Source organism: Moschus berezovskii, chromosome 8 (assembly GCF_049115385.1).
Source record: "Moschus berezovskii isolate FMDL1 chromosome 8, NW_MosBer_1.0, whole genome shotgun sequence".
Classification (NCBI taxonomy): Eukaryota; Metazoa; Chordata; class Mammalia; order Artiodactyla; family Moschidae; genus Moschus; species Moschus berezovskii.
Genome location: NC_142467.1, coordinates 46,440,038 through 46,458,997, shown reverse-complemented (window position 1 = coordinate 46,458,997; position 18,960 = coordinate 46,440,038). Strand labels below are relative to the sequence as shown.

Below are 18,960 nucleotides of genomic sequence, written 5' to 3'. Positions count from 1 at the left end.
AAAGAAGTGAGAGTAGGAGGAAATCAGGAGTAGGAAAATGTTACACGATTTCTTGGCCTTTCAAGCATCTTAACATCTGAGGCAGGTCAGGAAAACCATGGTGAAATGAAGACTCTGGATTCAGGAAACATAAACTCAAGTGTGGATTCTGCAGCTGTCACCGTCACTGTGTGACTTGAGGACATTCCCCTGCCCCACAGCCTGCACCCCTTGCCTGTCATATAAGGGAGTTAGATAAAACCTCTATCAGTTCAGTTCAGTCGCTCAGTCGTGTCCGACTATTTGCGACCCCATGAATCACAGCACACCAGGCCTCCCTGTCCATCACCAACTCCCGGAGTCCACTCAAACTCACGTCCATCGAGTTGGTGATGCCATCCATCCATCTCATTCTCTGTCGTCCCCTTCTCCTCCCACCCCCAACCCTTCCCAGCATCAGAGTCTTTTCCAGTGAGTCAACTCGTCGCATGAGGTGGCCAAAGTATTGCAGTTTCAGCTTTAGCATCAATCCTTCCAATGAACACCCAGATTGATCTCCTCTAGAATGGACTGGTTGGATCTCCTTGCAGTCCAAGGGACTCTCAAGAGTCTTCTCCAGCACCACAGTTCAAAAGCATCGATTCTTCAGCGATCAGCTTTCTTCACAGTCCAACTCTCACATTCATATGCATTCTAGGGTTTAATAATAAGCTAAAACAAGGATCCTGTTTTCCAATGTGTAAGACAAAAGAAAAAGTATACATTGAAGTGACCTATAAATTCTGTTGATCTTTCAATGTAATTAGATGCAAATACAGAATTAAAAATTAGCATGAAAATCATTATCCTCTGTAGATTAGGAAGTATCACGCAGTTGCTTTGCAGTGGGAAGAATGAATCTTGCACATGCTGAAATAAGCACTGACAAATGTTAGAAGAGATAGACGCTACAGTAGTCTAGGCTCTTTTCCCCTTTGTTAAGACTTTTTCTTTTCTCATTTTGCATCCATTGTTAGACAGGAGACAAACATCCTTGAGATTCTACACAGGTCAATGGTACAAGGATGTAGAAGAATGTCAGGTCATCTGAGCACAGTCATAAGTAATGACATCATACATAGGTTTATATGACCCAGATGACCTGAGGATATACAGCTTCTGGTCAACCTGAGATAGTATCTACCTGTCCTGAAGGAAAGAAAAGTTTATGCAATTGTTACACTTGAACTTGAGCTGAGAAAACAGCCTTGGAGATGGGAATTCATGCTTACTGAATGCCACAACATATGTTACCATTTGGCACATTTTGTTTCATTCAATCTTTATGCTAAAAGCACCCTATCAGAATGGGGCTGATTCCCGGTGGCTCAGTGGTAAAGAATCCACCTGCAATGCAAGAGACACAGGTTCAATCCCCAGATCAGGAAGATCCCCTGGAGGAGGGCATGGCAACCCACTCCGGTATTCTTGCCTGGAGAATCCCAAAGACAAAGGAGCCTAGCGGGCTACAGTCCATGGGGTCCAAAAGAGTCAGATACAACTGAAGTGACAGCATGCACACACCCTATCAGAATACAGTTTTAAACATTGTTTGATTTTCTGATTCCTATTTGTCAAATGGGGACGTGAAACCTTGAAGAAGGTAAGGAAGGTCTTACAGCTTGTAAATAATATTGGACTGGCCAAAAAGTTCACTCAGGGAGCTTACAGTAAAACCCAAGTGACCTTTTTGGCCAACCCCATATAAGCTGAAATTGAAATCTTCCCTGACTCTGAAGCCAGTCCTCCTCCACAGTACTTCATCACCTTCCAGAATCCTAGTTTTCATTCTAGTTCTGCCTTTATTTGACTGTGGTACCTGAAAAATAGCCACTGAGTTTACTCATCTGTTAAAAATCACAACCAGCCAATTGACCAAAACAGTGACTCTGTTCATCTTCCATGGTCTGTGGGTGGACATTACAGTACCACATTTAATTCTCTAGGAACAGTGCCTCTGACAGTCATGAAACATGGTCGCCCTCGACTTTAAAAGGTCCTGGTACAACTTGAAACTATATGTAAACTGTATCATATATTTATATATCGGTAATGTTTTAGAAAAGAGTCCAAAGCTTTCCTGAGGTCTCAATGGAATTCCTATCTCCAAATGCTTTAGAACCTTCTGATCAGTAGATCTCCTTGTGATATCTTCCAGCTCAAGCATTTGTAACAAACTGAAATAAATTAAGGTTTGGTACATGAAGGGAGTTCAAAGACAGAACTTACACTTGCACCAAAGATTATGCGATGTCATGGAAACAGACCTGGCAAAGAATCGAGGACTCTGGATCCTGGCTTACTCTGCCTTATCACTCAGAGAGATGTTAATTCCCTATCTCTCCTCTTGTAAGCAGCTATTATAGAACCAAATGTGATAATATGGATGAGAGTACTCCGGAAAATATAAAGTTTCCTGCAAAAGTATGACATTAACTGTGAGATATTAAAGTATCAAGTCGTTTCACTAGTTGTCAACTGAGAAGGAGGGAAGATTGTGAGCTCCATCAGCAAAATTTAGAAGCCCTGCTTTTTCATCCTTCAGTAAGGTCCTACATCTGATACTTATTTGTAAATTTCCTTGACTTTAATGAGAATCAGTTGCGAACACAGCTTGCAGGGTTCAGATGGAGATCATCACCAATCTGGGAGCTGATAAATAGAACTTAAGTTTCCTCCCTGCTGCTGCTGCTGCTGCTGCTGCTAAGTCGCTTCAGTCGTGTCCGACTCTGTGCGACCCCATAGACGGCAGCCCACCAGGCTCCCCCGTCCCTGGGATTCTTCAGGCAAGAACAGTGGAGTGGGTTGCCATTTCCTTCTCCAATGCGTGAAAGTGAAGTCACTCAGTCATGTCTGACTCTTAACGACCCCACAGGCTGCAGCCCACCAGGCTTCTCTGTCCATGGTATTTTCCAGGCAAATGTACTGGAATGGGGTGCCATTGTCTTCTCTAAGTTTCTTCCCTTGACAACAGTATTTCATCCTTTTTTAAAATCTCCTTTATTCCATGAGGCAGTGGTTCTTAAAGAATGGTCCAGAGCCAGCAGCATGAGCAATATTCAGAAACATGTTAGAAATGCAAATTCTCAAACATCTTGACCTACTGAATCAGAAATTCTAGGGGTAGGCTGTGCAGTCTGCAGTTTAACAAGCTCTCAAGGGAATTCTGATACGGTACAAGCTCAAGTTTGAGAACCACTGTCATAAGTGATTATCCCAGGACAGACCTGCTGGGCTACTATGTTGGTTATGGGAACTCGAAAGAGAATGACAGAGTTCCAGTAACCTGGAAGAGTATCTAGCACAGTTCACTAAAGGGCAGTATAGGCCAGGTTGGGCTGGAGGACACCAGGGCAGCAAACATGACAGATGCACGTTCAGGGCTCCCCTGGTAGTGGTAAAGAATCTGCCTGCTAATGCAGGAAACACAGGTTTGATCCCTGGTCTGGGAAGACCCCATATACTGTGGAGCAACTAAGCCCAGGTGCCACAGTTACTGAGCCAGTGCTCTAGAGCCCGGGAACCACAACTACTGAGCCCATGTTCTGCAACTCCTGAAGCCCATGTGCCTAGAGCCGGTGCTCCGCAGCAAGAGAAGCCACCACAATGAGAAAAACCTACACACTGCAGCTCGAGAGTAGAGCCTGCTCTGAAACTAGAGAAAGCCCATGAAGCAATGAAGACCTGGAAGAGTCAAAAATAAATAAAAATAAATTTTGAAGAGCAAGTTCAGGGTGTTGTCAGAGGTCTAAGTGAGGCAGCTATGCTCAGTCTTATGCAAACAAAGCTTTCTCAGAGATTGAAATGCCTGAATTTAGGTTTCCAAAGGATGAGAGGAACTGGTCATTTTAAAGTGGAGAAAACTGAGATTTAGGGCACTTGGACAACTGTCCTTCAGGTCACACAACCTGCAAGCAAGTAGTAGTGTTGGGATTTGAATTCAGGTCAGTCCAATTCCAGAGTTCTTGCTTTTAACCATTACAGTTAGGCTGGAAAATAGGTTTTATCAAGCCTGTCAATCCTGATAAATTGATAATGGCTTTCAGGAAGGCTGGTGATGAGGACTCTGAGACCTGGGCTGGGCTCAGCAGGAAAGGATGCCACAATCAATTAGTGATGTCTGCCTCGGGTACAGAGTAGGGCAGTATATGTGTCATGCATGCATTTGCTGACCCTGCACTGCAGTGGACTGCCTCCAAGACTTAGCACAAAGAGCGACAGACCTGCAGAGCCGTTTCTTATTCATGGAAGATTGTCTCTGACTTTAAGGAACTTATAGCTCTGTGGCATCAGTGGGCACCTATTATATGTTACTAGGAGGTAGTCAGTGACAGCTGAGGATGTTGTGAGCTGATGAAGCATTCATTGATAAAGGGAATGACGTTTTCTTCAAAAAGCAAAGCTGCTGATTAAGTGTAACAGTGAAAAACAAACAATAAAGAACAATCTTATGAACCTAAGCTTCAAAGTTTGTAGGACAATTCACTTTCATTTTTTACTTCTGTTATTTCCATCAACATGGCAGATGTTGATATGATAGAAAATGTCACTGATCACAAGTAATGTGTCAAGTTGGCACTCTCTTGCCTAGGGGAAACTTAAATTTAGAAATGCCACCCAAAAAGTATGTATTCAACATACCTAATGGCTCAACTGTGGAGTCGTTTAGAAGTTACTATCAGTCAGAGCGACTGAGAGAGTGGCTCTTTAAGGCAAAGATAGTACTAAGTTCGGAGAAGGCAATGGCAAGCCACTCCAGTACTATTGCCTAGAAAATCCCATGGATGGAGGAGCCTGGTAGGCTGCAGTCCGTGGGGTCGCTAAGGGTCGGACACGACTGAGCGACTTCACTTTCACTTTTCACTTTCCACTTCCACACATTGGAGAAGGAAATGGCAACCCACTCCAGTGTTCTTGCCTGGAGAATCCCAGGGACGGGGGAGCCTGGTGGGCTTCCGTCTATGGGGTCACACAGAGTCGGACACGACTGAAGTGACTTAGCAGCAGCAGCAGCAGTACTAAGTTAGTGCCAGTTTTCTTCACACATGGTTTATGGTGTTGGGAAAATGATAGGTGAGCTCTTTGAAGGGTAATCAAATACTGTTTTCTCAATATATTTATTAAACCAATGTATGGATTGAAACAACAGTAACAACACAACAACAGCAACCAGTTTTAATAATCAGAGGAAATCTGATGGGTACCATCAAGTCAGCGAGTCATGGGAAATGACTTCTGGGTGAATATCCTTTGCAAAACTTCTTTTTCACTTCTCCCTGTCTCAATTTCACACTGAACTGTTATAAAAACACTTTTTATCCTTGAAATTAACAATTATTTTAAGGAACTTGTGTCCTGGACATAGAGATCAAAAGGAGAAGATGACCTCCCCCAAATCCAGTGGTCAGAGCTGTTGGCCAGCTGGGCATTTCTCCCCAGATGTTGCGAACATTCATCTCTCAGTAATCATGACTTGGACAACCCACATGCACCCCCACCCCCATCATCAGAGGCTCACTTTGCAGTTATGGGCAGCCTTGGGTTTCATCGTCTGAACAACTGGGGTGTAAGCCTCAGTGGTCCCCCACCTCAGGGCTCTGCCTGCTGATCAGTTCAGTTCAGTCGCTCAGTCGTGTCCGACTCTCCGCGACCCCATGAATTACAGCACGCCAGGCCTCCCTGTCCATCACCAACTCCCGGAGTTCACTCAAACTCATGTCCACAGAGTCGGTGATGCCATCCAGCCATCTCATTCTCCGTCGTCCCCTTCTCCTCCCGCCCCCAACCTTTCCCAGCATCAGAGTCTTTTCCAGTGAGTCAACTCGTCGCATGAGGTGGCCAAAGTATTTCAGTTTCAGCTTTAGCATCAGTCCTTCCAATGAACACCCAGGATTGATCTCCTTTAGAATGGACTGGTTGGATCTCCTTGCAGTCCAAGGGACTCTCAAGAGTCTTCTCCAACACCACAGTTCAAAAGCATCAATTCTTCGAGCTCTCCTAACCCCTACCTGCAGTTATCAGGAACCAGCTTCCCACTGGTCCTTCTTCCCCAAAGCATTTACACCAGAGATGATGGGGGAGCTTATCACCTTAAGATTTATTTACCTTATCTCACATTGCTGCTGCTACTGCTGCTGCTGCTGCTAAGTCACTTCAGTCGTGTCCAACTCTGCGTGACCCCATAGACGGAAGCCCACCAGGCTCCCCCGTCCCTGGGATTCTCCAGGCAAGAACACTGGAGTGGGTTGCCATTTCCTTCTCCAATGTGTGAAAGTGAAAAGTGAAAGTGAAGTCGCTCAGCCACGTCAGACTCGTAGCGACCCCATGGACTGCAACCCACCAGGCTCCCCCGTACGTGGGATTTTCTAGGCAAGAGTACTAGAGTGGCTTGCCATTGCCTTCTCCATTAGGAGACGGCTTTTGACAGTACCGGGAATCAAAACATTTCTCTGCCCAAGTCCTGCTGGCCAGTGCAGAATTATCTCTGATTCATTTTACATTTTAAACATTATCTGAAACCTCAACAAGGAGAAAAAGAAAACATGACAGCCGTCTGTGGAAAACAGGCTCTGGGGTGCAGGCTGATAAGGACTTCACCTTTAGATAATCACCTGGAGAACCATAAGAAATGAACTCAATGTGCAGAGACTGTGTATCTTTCTATCTTAGCATCTTCTAAGGTACGAATTCCAACATGAAGAAGGTGCCCTGGAGACCAAGGCTGGGGGTCTATAGTTTAGATTACATGTTCTAAAAGAGGAAAGGTTCATACTGAATACTCTGAACCCTGAAGCTTCTCTTTTGCAGGGCTCCTGATCCATTCATGGAGCAGTGAGATACCAAGTCAGTTTAGAGAAACTGCCTTATTGGCTGTGTGGTTGAGTCACGTCCTTCACCCCTGGTTGGTTTTGTAATATGTATCCCAAATACACTCCTACCCATTGAGCAGTTCTGGGGCTGAAGCTTAGCTATGTGCTGTCATTGTCCAGCCTTCTCTCTTTAACCCAGGTCCATGGCTGTTTTCTCCTTCATTCCATGGAGAGAGACAGCGTAGTGCTTTGGGGTGAGCCAGGGTTGAGGGTAGTAACAAGATGCAGTTTCTATATCTACTTCTGCCACTGTCATCTTATATGACTTTGGACAAGTATCTTCCTCCTCCCAGCAGCCCAGTGATCTGCTGTTAGTGCAGGATTGGGCTTCCCTGGTGTCTCAGACAGTAAACAATCGGCCTGCAATGTGGGAGACTTGGGTTTGATCCCTGAGTCAGGAAGATCCCCTGAAGGAGATCATGGCAACCCACTCAGTATTCCTGTCTGGAGAATCCTATGGACAGAGGAGCCTGGTGGGCTACAGCCCATGGCGTTGCAAAGAGTTGGACATGACTGAACGACTAACACTCATCTCTAAGGAGACTTTCCACTCTAACATTCTAGACCTTCAAGGGTCCTGGAATTCTGGGTTCAACTGAAATTGGTGTAACCAGAATTTGCCAGCTTTCTTCCTCTCTGGCATGAGGCATCATGCTAGGCATCACAGGGGATATGCTTCCATCAGATCTCCCTCTCTGAACCTTGCCTCACAGGCAAGGGGCGAGTGGGAGAGAAAAACAAGTTTACAGTTACCGCTGGTGCACAGCAGAACATACCGTGTGCTATGAGCAAAGTACAAATGATTACAGGGTCTAAAAGAGGCAGAAATTGCATCTATTTACAAAAAGTCAGACTCACACTTCACGGCATTTCAGATGAGCCTTGTCAGGGAGGGAATTCAAACAGGACACAACTTAGTTTCTATAGCAACATTTCCTGAGCAGGTCTTCTGTGTTAGCCACGGTTCTGAGTACTTTGCCCACAATAACCCTTTATTCCTCTCAGTCTTTTGATATTGAGACTGTGATTATTATTCCCGTTCTGCACATGAAGAAACTGAGGCATACACTGCTTAAGTAACAGGCCACAAAGAACGGGGTATGTGTCAGGATTCAAACATAGGCAATCTGGTGGACAAGCTCCCGTTGTCAATCTGGTGGCTCTACTCATCGTGACACATGGAAAACCACTGACTCTGGAAACTGCAGAATGCAGAAGATCTGACTTCAGGGATGAGTTCTGTGGCCGTGGGCAAGTCTTTTCATGCCTCTGGTCTCCCAATTTCTTACCTGTGAAATAGCAGTGCTAAGTACTAGCCTCACTGGATTGTCATGACGATTCAGTAAAATGGTGGATGTAAATATGATTTAAATGATACAAAGTTCTATATATTTTTCTGTTTGGAAAGGCTTTTTTGATGTGGGCCATTTTTAAAGTATTTATTCAAATTGTTACAACATTGCCTCTGTTTTGTGTTTTGGCCACAAGATATGTGGGATTTTAGCTCCCCAACCAGGGATTGAACCTGCATCCCTTGCATTGGAAGGTGAAGTCTTAACCACTGGACTACCAGGGAAATTCCTATATACTTTTTTTGAATTTATTTATTTTTAATTGGAGGATAATTGCTTTACAATATTGTGTTGCTTTCTGCCACACATCAACATGAATCAGCCCTCGGTATACATAAGTCCCCTCCTTCTTGAACCTCCCTCCCCTGTCCCACCCCATCCCACCCCTCTAGGTTGTCACAGAGCACCAGGTTGACTTCCCTGTATTATTTACAACAAATTCTGTATATTTTTAAGTAATAGAAGAAAGCAGAAGGAGCAGCATGAAGAGAAGTCTGAGGGTGGTAAAGTGCAAGATATATATATTTAGGCATGTATTTAGGGCAGAGTGATTGTCCAGAAGAGTCCCATGAGTAATGGCTACCTGATGGGTCAGGCCTGGGGTCTCTTCCTCAGAGTTACACCTTGGGTAGTTTCTACTCGAGGCTTTACTTCATCTCATCTCTACTATCTATGCTAGGCCTTGACTCTGCTCTCTAAAGTACAGAATGACAAATGTAGTCCATTTTCTTCATGTTTTGTACTGTTGAAGCTCATGCCCAGAATGCCAACACAGTTCTCATCAGCATGTGAATTCAGCCACAGCATTTGAATGAAAGGACTAGACCCTTAACCCTCAAAACTAATATAGGCATTGGCACATTAGTTTCAGCAGAATTAGCCCATGTAGGAGTGACACTAAGGGACAATCCCAGCATAAAGAAATAGACTCATCTCAGGAATGTCTGTGCAGTAAGATGTGTTACCATCATCTTCTCAATACTGTCCAAGGCAGCATCTTCAGATGGTGTCCAGGTTACCATAAGAACTGGTGGTAAAGCTGAAGGGATACACTAAGAAAAGTGCACCAGCTCAAGGGATACTCAGTGCGAAATATACTGGACTGGCACCAGAAAATCTGAGTTTGAGCCCTAGCATGGCTGATTTTTGACTGATTGCCCCTAGAAACTGGAGGAGGAAATAGCAGCCCACTCCAGTATTCTTGCCTGGAGACTCCCATGGACAGAAGAGCCTGGTGGTCTACAGTTCATGGGGTCACAAAGAGTTGGACATGACTGAGCACGCATGCACAACCCTAGAAACATCCCTTCTCTGAGCTTTTGTTTTCTGTAAAGTGGCACAACAGATATAGGTGCTCCTTAAAGCATCTTTGAGTCTGAAAGCCCAGAAGCATGCAGGTTATTTTAAGCAGAAACTTAAAGCTATTCTTAGGCTCCCAACTAGAAGCTACATGCGATTTTGCATCTCCTACTAACTGCAGAGGTCACATTTTCAACTGCTTCTTGCTCTTACCTCTCTCAGCTACCAGATGCTGCCGTTTACAAAGCAACAACAACCAAGACGTGACAATAGCAAGAGGCACAGTGGCGGACAGGATCTGCGCAAGCAATACATGTTCAATGCATTCAACTCTCAGAGCAGCCCCATGGGTGGGCAGCATCATTATTTCTGTAACACAGATGAGGAAGCAAAGGCTTCAGAGTTAATAATTAGAGTGGGGAAGTGAGTCCAACCTCTCCATGGCAAACCTTGTGCTCTTGCCACCTAGATATCCAGCCAGGACTGAACATAAGGGTATGAACAAGTGTCCCAGGTGGTCCTGGAGGCCATTTGCCTTTGAAAAATGATTTCTAAAAATGATTTTTTTCATAGGGATCAGAGCTTTTCTTCCTCAGGAAGAAGGAAGTCACTAACTCCAGAGTGAGAGAACAGGACAAGCTGTACTTTCCCTAAAGTGAATTCTGATGATATAAGAGTGGACAGGCGTCCATTGGAAGAGAGGAAATCAGAGGGAGAAAAAAGTAGCAGGAGGAAAGTGCAACTACCCACCTTCTGAGTAATCTGATACTCCATAAAGGAGTCCCCGACCTCTGCCCGACATGGTTCAGTGACCCTGACCGAGGGTGCATGGAAAAGTACACCAGAATGTGTGGGTGTCAGCGGAGGGGGAGTCACAGCTCATAGATTAGACAGAATGAAGGAGCCAGCTGCATGGACCAGCCTCACTTAGAAAGCATCTGCTCCCAAAGCCTTATTAAGTGCCAAGCACACAGAACCATTCCTAAGACAGAGCCCCTGTGCTCCTTGTGTGAGACAGGAGACAAATCCAGGCTTGGCTGGCATTAACGCCAGACGCTAAGTGCCATATGAAAGGCTAAACAACTTGCTTTGGGCGTAGAGTGGAGGGAGGATCCACTCCACAGTTAACTCCACACAAGGCAGAAAGTGCTACGAGCTCTAATGAAAGCACAAGTTGAGAGTTCTGGGAGCTCAGAGAGGGAAGGGTGGATTCTGACGAGGTTCACACTGAAACGGTGGTGTTTGAGTGGAATCTTGAAGAACTGAGATGAGTGGGAAAGGGCCGAGATGAAATTCCCTTCATCTCAGGGATGTCAGTATAAAGAAAAAGTCAGTTTGTCTATGTTTGCTTTTCTGAAGGCAGAATGGCTACAAACATCGGAGTCGAAGTTCAGAATGATCTGATTTTGACTTCTGGATCTGCCGTGTCTGTGTGACCTTAAATCTTGGTATCATCATCTGTAACAGGAGATACTAGTATCTTTTTCATGGGATCATTGTGGGGAATAAAGAAATTAACTACAGCAAATGTTTAGTAATGTAAGTGTCTGCTGCTGCTAAGTCACTTTAGTCGTGTCCGACTTTGTGCGACCCCATAGACAGCAGCCCACCAGGCTCCGCCATCCCTGGGATTCTCCAGAACACTGGAGTGGGTTGCCATTTCCTTCTCCGATGCATGAAAGGGAAAAGTGAAAGTGAAGCCGCTCAGTCGTGTGGACTCTTAGCAACCCCATGGACTGCAGCCTACCAGGCTCCTCCATCCATGAGATTTTCCAGGCAAGAGTACTGGAGTGGGGTGCCATTGCCTTCTCTGAATGTAAGTGTCTAGCAAATAATAAATGATAGCTTTCACTGTGGTATGATTACTGATGCACTGAACATTATCTAGCTCATCTGGATAACACATGACTATTCAGCCACTGCTGGATATTCAGACAACTTCCAGAAGTAACTAAATGCAGCTGTATATTCCTCGGCACTTGTCTTCATCCTGTGTGCCTCTTCCCTCTCCCCAGACCCTTGCACAGCCAGCACCTTTGTCTACTCCTGAATCGCAGTTTTGCCTTTTTGATTTGTGTTCTGGTGTTCTTGTCCCTACAATGGACTAAATTACTGGGTCTAGTTTTCTCACTTCTTAATGCAGTAAGGTTCTATACTGGAGGGTACGCTCTCTGAGGGACTTTCAGATCCAGCAGTGAAGGCACAAGAGCCATCATTACAGTCAGCTTCTCGAGTAAAGTCCTGTCTTGTTCATAGCCAAGTTCGCTCTGTCTCCTGTTCATCACCATCTACTGAGAATCAACAGAGGACATTGGAACCGCAGGGACCTAGAACCGAATCTTCTGTTTTACCAAGGAGCACCACACAGGCCAGACAGGAAGACATCTGTCAAGTTTCCGTAGAGAGGAAGGCAGGGTGGGTCTGTGCGCTAGACCCTAAGTGTGGGGACTCATGGGTCAGTGAGCCCAGTATGACTTCCCGTGACCTCTGTGCCTTTGCTCTGCAGACCCGGGCTTTGGTAAGGTCAAAGATGCCTTGCCTTCTCTCCCTTCATCCCCCTCGCCCTGTCTCCTGACTTTGGGTAAAGGTGGAAGGGGCAGCCCCCTGGAGGTCCATTTGGACACACACCGGTGACTCCCACAAGCATCCTTGGATGCCGCCCACATACCACGTACTGACTTGGGGCCTCACAGTCTGGAGACCAGCTGACAGGAAGGGAGGCAAGAAGACCAAAAACACTTTAAACGGCTTTAGAATTAAAGAAGTGAGAAGGGAGGTAGGAAACGTTTGTGATGACCAACATCATAGAGAAGTGATAAAAATGAGAAGACCTTAACGCTTGCCTTCTGCTCCCCTGAGATCAAGGATATAAAGGCTTTTCATCTCACATGGCAGCTCCAGCTGTTTGGTGGCGGTGACCAGGCTGCAGAGGATTTCAAAGCAGCGCCTGGGCTCCACAGGCAAGAAGGCTAAGTAGGATCCTGTGTCTGCCCCAGGCTCCTTCTAGAGAAGCATTCACCCTTTCCTCTGAGTATACAGAACATGCTATATTTCTGCTTTAGAATTTATTTCATTCTCTCATGTCCAGTTTTTATTCACGGATCATGGGTCTGTCTTCCTCTTCACATTAGAACGTTCCTCTTAAGATGCAGATGTAAGAGCAGACTTGTGGACACAGCAAGGGAAAGAAGGTGCCAGATGAACTGAGAGAGCACCGCTGACATACATGCAAAACAACAACACTATCGTGCATAAAACAGATAGCGCAAAGCCGCTGAATAACACAGGGAGCTCAGCTCGGTGGTCTGTGATGATCGAGAGGGGTGGGATGCAGTGGGATGGGAGGGAGGTTCAGAAGGGAGGGGATACATGTGTGCTTATAGCTGATTCAAGCTGTTGTACTGCAGAAACCAACACAACATTATAAAGCAATTATCCTGCAATTAAAAATAAATTCAAAAAAAAGAACATCCCTCTTAAAGGTAGGCCCCTTGATTGTATTGTTGTATCACATATGATACAATACATACAATCTGATACAATGCATACAATGCATTGCATCATATGTGATAACATGATATAACAATATTGTATTGAATCACATATAATGTGCTTATGACGTTATTTATTATGATGTTCATTATTCAGTGAATATTATGGTTAGATATACTGCAAGGTACTTTAGCTTAATAGTGAAAATGCACCTGGTAGGATCAGACATAGGAAGGTTTGAATGCTAGATCTGCCTTTATCAGTTCTCTGACTTCTACCTCCCTGAGCCTCAGTCCATTTATAAAATAATAATAATACTGCATACTTTCTAGGACTGTCACACAGATTTTAAACTGCTTATTTCTTTAAAATGTGTAGTTAGTTCCTAGCATTAAAGGGCTCAATATATGCAGCAGCTATCAGTAATATCAGAAATCTCCACCATCATCACCATCATCGTTTGTTGACAGTTATTAGGCTGGTAACCAGAATCGCCAAATCCTCAAGCAGCTCCTATCTTTCCTTAATAAGAGAGGGAGAGATGCAAAGGAAAAGTTGAAAGAAAGACAAGAAATCCAGTGCTTCTTACTCTGTGGTTGTTGCACCAAACCACACGGTGGACTTCTGTGCACTGAAGGATCCCTGAAAGCTTCTTTCCTGAGGCTCTCCCCTAACCTTGGCTCTGTGGATGCTAGCCCTCTGGAGACAAGAAAAGACTAACCTAAGGCAATGAAGGGGCTTCCCAGGTGGCTCAGTGGTAAAGTATCCACCTGCCAATGCAGGAGACACAGGAGACATGGGTTTGATCCCTGAATCAGAAAGATCCCCTGGAAAAAGAAATGGCAACCCACTCCAGTATTCTTGCCTGGAGAATCCCACTGACAGAGAAGTCCAGTGGGCCACAGTCCATGGCGTCGCAAGGAGTCAGATACAACTTAGCAACTAAACAACAAACAACAAGGCAATAAAGGGGTGAGGGGAGAAGTTTTGCCTAATTTCTCAAATAAGACAGGTCCAAGCTTTCCACCCAAATCTTCAGGGTGAAAGAGGTCCATCCTACCCAGACTCAAAGCTGCCCCAGGCTTGCCTATCATGTCAAGAAACAAAGCCAGCAGCTATGGCACCATGGCCCAAACTGGTCTTGCTACCTCCTTACCTGCTTTGAGGGGAGGAGCAGGGGGAGTGGGTTATCCTAAACCAACAAAAACCAGGTGGGAGAGTAGGTGCTGGCATGGCTGTAGTGGTGAGTAGGCATGTGGGTACAAAGAAGGTCACTAGCATGATGCCCTGAAGTGTGTGCAGAAAATATGGAGAAAAACAGAATCTGAAACACAGAAATGATTACTGGATGTAGTTAGTGGAAACAGAATGTGGAGCTGAAAATGACCATGCTTGTACAGTACACGCCTATCCTCTCACAGCTGAGGAAACAAAACTCTTCACTTAAGAAGGGAAATAGTCCACCCACTGGGTTATTCACTTACTTGGCATGGACTGTACTGCTTAATGCCAAGGACTATGCTATATGCTGTGTATACAGGCTGAGAAAAAGGGAAAGAGGCCCTGCCCTCACAAATGTACACCCTAAAGGGGGACAGATAATCAACAAGCCAACAAGCCATCAGATGCAGTGAAGTCTGTCGTGACCAACTTCTATTCAACCATGTCTCGGGATTGATCTGTATTCTCCATGATCTCTGTAAACCCCACACCTTCTGGACAGTAGCCCCTTCCCTGATCAGCCCCTATATTTCTGTTCACATTAGCTTTGTTGGAGACAGACTAGAAATCCATTGCATTTGTTTCCAAACCTATTTATACTCTGTGTTTTACTTATATTTTTGCCATGTAACTAGAAGTTATGTAAAATAGTGCAAAAAGAAAGTTGCTTTACTTCTCTGGAAAGTCAGTTATATGCTTTTGAAAGGCTCAAAGATGAATCACTAGAAACATTATAATGCTAGGTACAGGCAAGGAAATTATAAAAGACTTGAGGCGGGGGAACACAAAAAAATTCTGTGCTTACATTTATGTTATGTCTTCAAGTTCCCACTACATCAAAAGTTTGATCAATGTGTGTGCACTTAAGTGTTTTAAGTTAGAAGAAAATTCTCGTGATGAATCATTTTTTGTACTTCTCCGTTTTAACCACCTTTTCCAAATAATCTAACAGCAGCCCCTCATTGCATCAGATGAAAGAATTTCTGCTGCAATTACAGCTTGAGTAAAGTGCTGTGAGGGAAGCAAACTGAACGAGGTGACAGAGCACAGTGGATGACCCACTTAGGGTGGTCACAGAAAGAGGCAAAGAAGCCAGCCAGACAAAAGTGGGAGAGAAGAGCTCTAGGCAGACGGGACAGCCTGGCAGGAAGCCTTATTATGCTGAAGAAGGTGGAACAGTGGATAAGAGAAAGGGAGCGGATGAATGAAACTGTTCACATCTCCAGGGTTCAGACGAAAGGTAGACCCCGACAGGCCATGCACGGCAATGCAGACATTACTCACAGGGATTTCCCTGGCGGTCCAGTGGCCAAGATTCCACTGTCTCAGCGCAGGGGGCCCAGGCTTGATCTCTGTTCGGGGAACGAGATCCCGCAGGCCACAACTAAGACCCGGTGCAGTCAAATAAATAAATATTCAAAAATTACTGATCACATGCCGAGGACCCTCTCAAAGCTCACGGGCACTATGTCAGGACCCATCTCCATTTTCAAATCTGGCTGCTCTGTGAAGAATGGAGGAGGGCGAGCAAAGAGAAAGAGAGCCAGATGGAGGCAGCGATGCAGGAGAAAGCAGTAAATACAGCTGTCCCTCAGTATCTGCGCGCGAGTGGTTCCAAGACCCTCCTCACGGATACCAGGATCCATGGATGCACAAGTCCTTACGTAAAAATGGCACAGTATCTGCACGTACCTCAGTGCATCCTCCCATATACTTTAAAGCATCCATAGATTACTTATAACACCTGATGCAAGTAAACTCTGTGAAACAGTTGTCGGCACACAGAAGATTCAACTTTGGCTTTTTGGAGCCTTCCCAATTCTCTTTTGCGAGTACTTTCAACCCATGGTTGGTTGGTCTGTGGAGGTGGAACCCACTGGTATGAGAACTGACTCTGTGAGTGGTGAACACTGACCCAGCACCAGGCCGCCGGGGGCTGGGGGTGTAGTAGATACGTTCGTGGCATCTTTAGAAGGACGTTTATCCATGTTTTCTCTTGTCAATCAATCAGCGTGACCAAACTTACAGCTAATTTTTGAAAGGTATTTATGATCCAATCTGGGGGGATGGGGGGACCCAGAAGTCAAGTAAATTGGTTTTCTTATCCTGCTGCTAAGTCGCTTCAGTCGTGTCCGACTCTGTGCGACCCCATAGACGACAGCCCACCAGGCTCCTCTGTCCCTGGGATTCTCCAGGCAAGAATACTGGACTGGGTTGCCACTTCCTTCTCCAATGCATGCAGGCATGCTGAGTCGCTCAGTCATGTCCGACTCTGTGCAACCCCATGGACAGCGGCCCACCAGGCTCCTCTGTCCAAGGGATTCTCTAGGCAAGAATACTGGAGTGAGTTGCCATTGCCTTCTCCTTTCTTTGTCATTTTCTTCTCCTAGTTTAATATTTATTGACTGTGCCACTTAAAGCAAGACTCTGAACCCTTGCAATCTCATCTGGATAAACAGAATAATAATCTCCTCTCCAGGCTATATTAAAGTTATGTAATTTGAATAAGACAATGTAACTACATCAATGTGTATCCTACCCTTTATAGTGAATTTAAGGACTTGGATAATCTTACAACCAGTAAGGCAGGTTTTATTGCCTTCACTTCACAGGTGAGAAAACCCAAATATATTCAACAGCTACTGAGCATCTATTCTATCAAGACCAGGGCTAGGCCCTGACACGTTAAAAACAAATTAGACCCAGCCCCACCCTGTAGAAGTTCACAGGCTGATGAAGAGACAGACATGAAATTATAGAATATCAAGATAAGTACTAAGGAAGAAAGCACAGAAGAAGCTCAGAGGAGGAACTCACTTTTTCTGGAAGGGTTGGAAGACTTCCTACTGGAGTCAATATCTAACTGGGGTCCTGAAGGAAGTGTAGGAGTTTTTCAGGTGCTGAGGAGCGTTTGCAAGGAATGTTTACAGAGGTATGAAAACCTAGCTGTGTGGCTGTGGTCTCCAGCATTCAGTGGGCTGTTAAGAAATGAGGCTGGGGGAGGATCAGGGCAACTGAGGCTCTCCCACATGGAGCCCAGTGGGTGCATTACACCCAAGCAAAAAAAAAAAAAATCTAGTACAGTAGCTTCATGAGTATGTTTTCTCCAAATGCTCTCAGCAGTTCTGCATTGTACCTGTGCCTTTCACTCTCTCCTTCCTCACTTACTATTTTCCCCAGAATGAGTTTGAATCTCAGCCTCTCCCCTCCCACACACACTCCTGGATCTTAATTCAGGGGAGGCATACAAAGAGAACACCCCTAGTCAGTAAGAACTGCTATTATTCTCAGAATTTCTTTTAGAAATCAAGGAGTCTGGACTGTTTCTTAGCAGGAGCTATTTCATCTTATTTCATGGATGAAACATCAAAACTATTTCATGTTTTGAGAAATCTTGAAAAGTGACTCAAATTTTGGAACAAAGGGAACTAAATACCAGGGAGTTGGTTTTGGAGGGGAGGCATCTCTGCAGAGGAGGAGGTGGGCTTTTGCTAAAGAGTGTCAGCTGGAAATTGTCTAGGCGACCTGAGTTCTCAACCCTGGGCACAGCATGCTTTCATGCCTCAACATTCCCATCTGGAAAATGACAAACAAGAAAATGTGTAGTTTTAGAGGTGGAAGAGCGTTATAGCTAAATGAATCTCACTTTTTATTTTTTAAGCAAATGAGGACCTGAATTCCAGAGACGGGGAATAACTTGCTAAAGGTAATATAGAGAATGGGCAGTTTGTTTGGTCATTCACTCATCCATTCCATTCAGCAAATGTCTTGGTGTGTCCCTGGTGCCAAGTACCTTGCTAGACGCCAGGACTAAAGCAGGAGATGAAATAATCATGATCTCTGCTGTGTTGGGAGAAATGAAATGCCGCCAATAAACAAAAAGTTAAAGAGGATAATTAAAGACAGAGATAAGCTATGATGGAAATAAACACAGCACTGGTATAGAGAATAAAAGGGCAAAAACACAGAGAAAGCCTCTCTGAAGAAAGAACACTAAAGCGGACACCTAAGGACTACAGACTCAGCCACTGTAAGAGGGTTTTGGAAGAACGCTCTCGGGGAGAATTGCATATGCAAAAGCCCCAGGGCAAAAAATGTTTGGACTGTCCTGAAAGGTAAAAGAAAGACCAGTGTGTGGACAGACAAGGGGCATGGCCTGGGTAGGAGATGTGGCAGGAGGGATAGTTGTTCAACTGCTAAGTTGTGTCTGACTCTTTGCAACCCCATGGACTGGAGCTCATCAGGCTCCTCTGTCCATGGGCTTTCCCAGGCAAGAATACAGGAGTGGGTTGCCATTTCCTTCTCTTGGGGAACTTCTCTATTCAGGGATAGAATCTGCATCTCCTGCATTGCAGGCAGATTCTTTACCACTGAGTCACCTGGGAAGCCCAAGGAGAGGTAGGCAGGGAGCTTAAAATTCAAAGTGCTTTTATTGGTAAATTCTTGATTGACTTTCACGTCCTTGTTGGACTCTACTGGTTGAGGCTTTGTTTAAAATTCACTATTCTCGGTATGCTTTTCTGAGACCTGGATTAGACAAGCAGGAAAGGGGGAAAAAAAAAATGTTGAGCTTTTCTTCTGTATCCGCCTCTCCCTTTGCTTAGGGTTCAGCTCAAGAATTCAGCCAGGGGCAGAGTCAGGAGTGAATTCAGTATCAGGCAAGGTAGAATTTGGTTCCTGGTGGTGTCATATAGTTTTGAGAGCTGGAA

At 45.0% G+C, this 18,960-nt stretch overlaps 1 protein-coding gene across 2 annotated transcripts in view; it reads left to right on the top strand.

Annotated features, from left to right (window-relative positions):
• The window catches only part of GRIA1 (glutamate ionotropic receptor AMPA type subunit 1), a 354,780-nt gene that overhangs the window by 165,792 nt on the left and 170,028 nt on the right, over window positions 1-18,960 (top strand). The gene's annotated exons all lie outside the window — the stretch shown is intronic.